Here is a 6,621-nt window from a genome sequence, read left to right on the forward strand (position 1 = left end):
TCCTGGATCCTTTGAACAATAGGTAGGATTACAAAAGGTGGAGGGATCCTCTGTTTGGGGGATGAAGCCTTTGTGATCCTGCCGCCTTTATTTCCTGCAAAATGCTAAGACCGCATAGACAATGGACACCCTTTGCCAACCCATGTGGACGGGCCACGTTTTGCTGGTAGAAATGTGGGTTGGCAATTTTGACAACTTTTTGAAAGGGTTAATGATCCTTTTGTTTAATAATATAACTTAACTTTTTCTGGCTTATCTTGTGTTGTTATCCTTCAATAATCCTCTTATTTCTCAATTGCTATATTTGTTAAAATAACAAGAGTTGACAAAGTGTTTAATAAACTTAGGATATGATCCTGGATCAAATATCCTTATATTGAAAATTCTCAAAGTGTTTTAGTTCAAGGATCATAGGTTCGGTTGTCAAAGTATAAGGGTTGGTTAGGATAAAGAGTATAATCAAAAATAGTCAAGGATCATACCTGAGGATCCACGTTAGGATCCTAACCTTCAATCAAGACAATCATAGATAAGACTTTGATAGTTAATAAGGATTAAGGACCCTTATATGTTTAGACTTCCAAAACCTGAAAAGTGAGATATAACTTGGGACTAAGCCAATGTAAAAGATAAATTAGTAACTGGGGACATGCCCAAAGTATAACTGAGAATGATCCCAGAGGATCACTGGGGACAAGCCCATAGGATAACTGGGGACAAGCCCAAAGGATAACTGGGGACAAGCCCAAAGGATCGTATGTAAACTGGAGTATGGCCCTTTCTGGCAACTATCCAAACTTAGTGACATGAAAATGTCAAAACCTTAGCTAACGTGAAAACGTTAGAAACCTTAGGAACGGATGTATGGTGCGTCCACCATTATACGTAGGATCCTAAATATAGCCAGTACAATGAGGTTGTCAGCCCCGAAAGTGGGTACTGGTCCCAAAGACGTGAACTATACCAGGATCATCGTGCGCTGCTGGCGGAAACTGGGGATAATCCCAAGGATAACTGGGGTTGGACCCAAGGATCTGTGGTGCTCTTGGAGATCTTTGACGATTTGCTGAAGATACCTGAACTATCATAACTCAAATGGTTTGTGAGTGGGGGATGAAGGATACATGATCCTTATCCTTAGGCAACAAGTAAGAAAATGCAATAGTTTTAGGACAAGCATATTACCAGAGTAAGGATCACTGATATCTCCGGGATCCTTCAAGGATACTTCAATGTAAGGATCATATGCATGAAGGATCATGTTCACATGAAATATTTCTTTAAGTGAACAACATTCCAGGCTCTTGGTAACAAGTTTCCTTCCATGGTTAGCAACCTATATGCCCCCTTTCCTGCTTCAGCTTCGATCAAGTAGGGACCTTCCCATTTTGGTGCTAGCTTCCCGTCAGCAGGATTGATAGTATTTTGAAATGCTTTTCTCAACACCATATCTCCAACTTGGAACTTCCTTATCCTGACATTCTTGTTGTAGGCACCAGCCATCCTTTGTTGGTAGCTTGCCATCCTTACCCTAGCTAGATCCCTGTTTTCCTCAATAGTATCCAAATCCTGAGCTAGGATTGTAGCATTTTCTTCAGGATCACGAGCACTTGTTCTAGCAGTTGGGATCACCATCTCTGTTGGGATCACTGCTTCTGCCCCAAATACTAAAGAGAAGGGTGTTTGACCGGTGGCATTCTTGGGAGTTGTCCTATCAGCCCATAGGACATAAGGTAACTCTTCTGCCCATTTCCCTTTCTTGGATCCTAGCTTCTTCTTCAGATTGTTGATGATGATCTTGTTGGATGATTCTGCTTGACCATTGGCTTGTGGGTGAACTGGTGTTGATGTGATCATCTTGATTCCCCAACTGTCACAAAAGTTAGTGGTTCTGCTTCCAATGAATTGGGAGCCGTTATCACATACAATTTCAGAGGGAATGCCAAATCTAGTTATAATGTTTCTTTTAATGAAGGATATGACTTCCTTTTCTCTGACTTGAGCGAAGGCTTCAGCTTCTATCCACTTGGAAAAATAGTCAGTCATGGCAAGCATAAATACTTTTCCACCAGGTGCTTTAGGGAGCTTGCCAACTATATCCATTCCCCATCTCATGAATGGCCAAGAGGATGGTATGGGGTGTAGTAATTCAGCTGGTTGGTGAAGGATATTGCTATGTCTTTGGCAAGGATCACATTTCTTAGCATACTCTATAGCATCCCTTTTCATGGTTGGCCAGTAGTATCCTGTTCTAAGGATCCTTGAGAATAATGCCCTGCCCCCAGTGTGGTTTCCACAATCTCCTTCGTGGAAGTCTCTCAACACTTCTTCAATTTCAGGATCTTCAATACATCTTAAATATGGTCCTGCAAGGGATCGTTTATATAGCACATTATTTAAGATTGCAAATTGAGATACCTTAATCCTGAAAGCTCTAGGATTTTCTCCCGTTGGAATCTCCCCATGTTGCAAGTATCTCATGATTGGTGAGATCCATGATCCTGAATAAGATTGGGCTTCTTCACTAGGGATCATTGCAGTATCCTCTTCTATTTCCATGGCCACCTGATTTTCAATAGCAGGAGCCAGGATATGGATGATAGGGATACTTATATCTTCTGAAATCTTCAAGGATGATCCTAGGTTGGCCAATGCATCAGCTTCCGTGTTATCCTCCCTTGGTATCTGTGTTAAGCTAAAAGAAACAAAAGAGAGTGCCAATTCTTTGACTATCTCTAAATATTTTGTTAGTTTTTCACCTTTAACAGCATAGGATCCGTTAAAGTGATTAGTGATCAATAATGAATCTACATATACTTTGAGATACTTTACCCCCATATCCTTAGCAATTTGTAAGCCAGCAATTAAGGCTTCATACTCAGCCTCATTGTTAGTTGCTTGGAACTCACAGGCTATGGAGTGGGGTATTATGTCCCCCTGTGGCGATTTTAGTAGGATCCCTAGCCCTGTGCCTTTGATATTTGAGGATCCGTCAGTGTGTAGTATCCAAGGATCCTTGGTCTCATCCAACTGCTGAACCTCCAATTCTGCTTCTATTTGTAGATCACTACTGAAATCAGCCACAAAGTCAGCTAGTGCTTGAGATTTAATAGCTGTTCTTGGTTCGTATCTTATATCATGGGCACTAAGCTTTACTGCCCACTTAGCCATTCTCCCTGACATATCTGGTTTCCTGAGGACATTCTTAATTGGAAAATTAGTTTTAACAATAATAGTATGGGTTTCAAAATAATGTCTTAACTTAGTGGATGCCATGCTTAATGCAAGGATAAGTTTCTCGAGGTGTGAGTACCTGGATTCGGCATCAAGTAAACTTTTACTTACATAGTAGATAGGATATTGTGTACCTTCATGATCCTTGACAAGGACTGCACTTACAGCGGTTGAGGATACCGCCAGGTACAAGGATAACACATCTCCTTTTTCCGGTTTTGCTAGTGCTGGTGCTGAGGACATATATTCTTTGAGGGCTTGTAGAGCGTTCTCATGTTTCTCAGTCCATTCAAACTTCTTATTCTTCCTTAGGATATCGTAGAATTCTTTACATTTTTCTGAGGATTTCGATATGAACCTGTTCAAAGCTGCTATCCTGCCTGTCAGTCTTTGGACATCCTTGGCATTGGCAGGAGATTTGATATTTATTAATGCTTTGATTTGTTCCGGGCTTGCTTCAATGCCCCTCTGGGTTACCATGTATCCTAAGAACTTTCCTGCCTTAACACCAAAATGGCATTTTGAAGGATTAAGTTTCATGTTGTAACTATCAAGGATATCGAATGCTTCTTCCAAGTCCCTTAGGTGATCCTCAGCTTTCTTCGACTTGACCACCATATCATCTATGTACACCTCCATAGTTTTTCCAATTTGATCTTTGAACATCATATTTACCAGCCTTTGATATGTTGCACCTGCATTTCTTAGTCCAAAAGGCATGGCAATATAACAATATAAACCGGTTGGGGTCATAAAGGCTGTATCCTCTTGGTCAGATGGTTCCATCTGGATTTGTTGGAATCCAGATGATGCATCCATAAAAGTTAACAGTTCATGCCCCGCTGTTGCATCCACCATAGAGTCAATGTCGGGTAATGGGAAAGGATCCTTGGGACATGCCTTATTCAAATCAGTGAAATCGACACATACCCTCCACTTTCCGTTTTTCTTTTGGACAACAACCACATTGGCTAACCATTTTGGATACTTTACCTCTCTGATCATACCTGCTCGAAGTAGTCTCTCTACTTCTTCTTGGATAATGGCATTCCTTTCTGGTGCAAACTTCCTCCTTTTTTGATGGATTGGCTTGATAGACCTGTCAATGCCAAGTTTGTGAGTAATAATATCCTTAGATATACCTGTCATATCTTCATGTTTCCAAGCAAAGGTAGATTTTCTTCTCTTGAGGAAGGATATCATGTCTTCTTTCATCTCGCCAAGGATCCCTGATCCGATATAGATTTTTGATTCAGGATCACTAGGATCCAAGAGGATTTCATCTACATCTTGTTCCCTTGCCTCCAAGACATTCCTTGGAGGATACTGTAATTGCTATTGCTCCCTTGGCTTCGAGGTTGGCTTCATAGATGAGGTATAACAATCCTTAGCCTCCTGCTGGTCACTATCGATCTTGATTATTCCCCATGGGCTAGGGAGCTTCACACATTGATGGTAGGTAGATGGGACTGCTTTCATATCATGTATCCAAGGCCTGCCAAGGATAACGTTGCAACAAGATAAACAGTCAATAACACAAAATTTCTGATAATTATGTAATCCTTCCACGTAGATTGGGAGTTTGATGTCCCCCAGAGTTTTCTTTGTTTCCCCACTGAATCCTACAAGCACGGAGGATCTTGGTGTGATGTCTGATTCTGGGATTCCCATCTTCTTCAAGACATCAAGCTGGATAATGTTCACTGAGTTCCCTCCGTCAATAAGGATCCTGCGGACAAAATGGTTAGAGATAAAGAGAGTGATAACTAAACTATCATGGTGAGGATCCTGAATGTTAATGCGATCGTCCTCATCAAATGTTATCATCTTCCCTTCTGAGACACTTGAGGTTCTAATAGGCCTTTCTCCATTATCCATTTTTGATTCTTTTGCATGTCTTTTGGCCGCTGAGAAGGATGTACCACAAATGTCTGATCCTCCGGATATAAAGTTAATCACTTGTGCGTTTGCTGGAGGTGCCGGAGCTTTTTCAGGGATCCTTTCAGGATCCTGGGTCCTTTGCTTTTTTCTCCCCAACAATTCTTTTAGATGCCCTTTGCTTAGCAGGTATCCAATTTCTTTTCTTAAGGCTATGCAATCTTCAGTTAGATGCCCGAAATCCTCATGGTATGCACACCATTTGGACTTATCTTTAGTCCCGGATGGTTTATCATTCTTCCTGGGCCATCTGGCTTTTTCACCTAGATTCTGCATTGCAAGGATCAGTTCATGATTATCAACGGAAAAACAATATTCTGAGATTGGAGGATATTCTTCATCATCCTCTTCTTGGTCAACAGCATGCACATTCTTGTTCTCATTTCTATGGTAGGATTTGAACTTGTTGCTTTTGAAGGAGGATCCTTGCTTATCTTGTTTTGAGGATCCTACTTGTCTTTCCTGGATCCTCTTGTCGTCCTCTAACCGGATAAACCTGAGTGCTCGAGTTCTTACTTCATCTAAATTCCTGCATGGTGTCATAACAAGATCATCATAGAATAATGAATCCTTAAGCAGTCCCATTTTGAAGGCTTCAACAGCCGTAGCCATATCCAAGTTGGGAATGTCCAAGGATTCTTTACTAAATTTAGTTATATAATCCCTTAATGATTCGTTATGATTTTGAGTTATCCTGTACAGATCACTAGTTAATTTTTCAAATTTTCTACTACAAGAGAATTGGTTATTGAATAAATTAACTAAATTGGCAAATGAAGTAATAGAGTAAGGGGGAAGACTTAGCAGCCACTTAAGAGCTGATCCAGTAAGAGTGGATCCAAATCCTTTACATAGGCATGCTTCCTTCAATTTTTCTGGGATAGGATTGATCTCCATCCTCTCCCTGTATTGTGCTATATGCTCCTCTGGATCCGTTGTGCCATCATACAGCTTCATGGTAGGGATATGGAACCTTTTGGGTACCTCTGCATCACAAATTGGTGGTGCAAAACGGGATACCTTGTGGCTCCCATCCGCAATCTCTGGGATAGGCTTGACTACCCCTGGAACACTTGAGATCATGTCCTTTAGTTTCTGTAATTCCCTGGCCATAGCATGATTGGTACCTGTATCCTGCATGAATCCAAGGTTAGTAGTAGGATAATTATTTAAAGTGTTACCTCCCATTGGGTTCAAGTTAGGGAATCCATATTGCTGGGATTCTGGAACAACCGAGGGACCAGTGGAAGCAATGGTCTGCATTGGAATGAAGTCCCCTTGATGGACATCTAGACTCCCTGTTTGCAAACTTTTTAGGGATCCTGGCATCTGTAAGGATCCTGGTATCTGGGATGATCCTGGAACGAAGGAGGATCCTTGAACCTGGGATGATCCTGGAACGAAGGAGGATCCTTGAACCTGGGATGATCCTGGAACAAAGGAGGATCC

Source organism: Helianthus annuus, chromosome 11 (genome assembly GCF_002127325.2).
Source record: "Helianthus annuus cultivar XRQ/B chromosome 11, HanXRQr2.0-SUNRISE, whole genome shotgun sequence".
Lineage (NCBI taxonomy): Eukaryota > Viridiplantae > Streptophyta > Magnoliopsida > Asterales > Asteraceae > Helianthus > Helianthus annuus.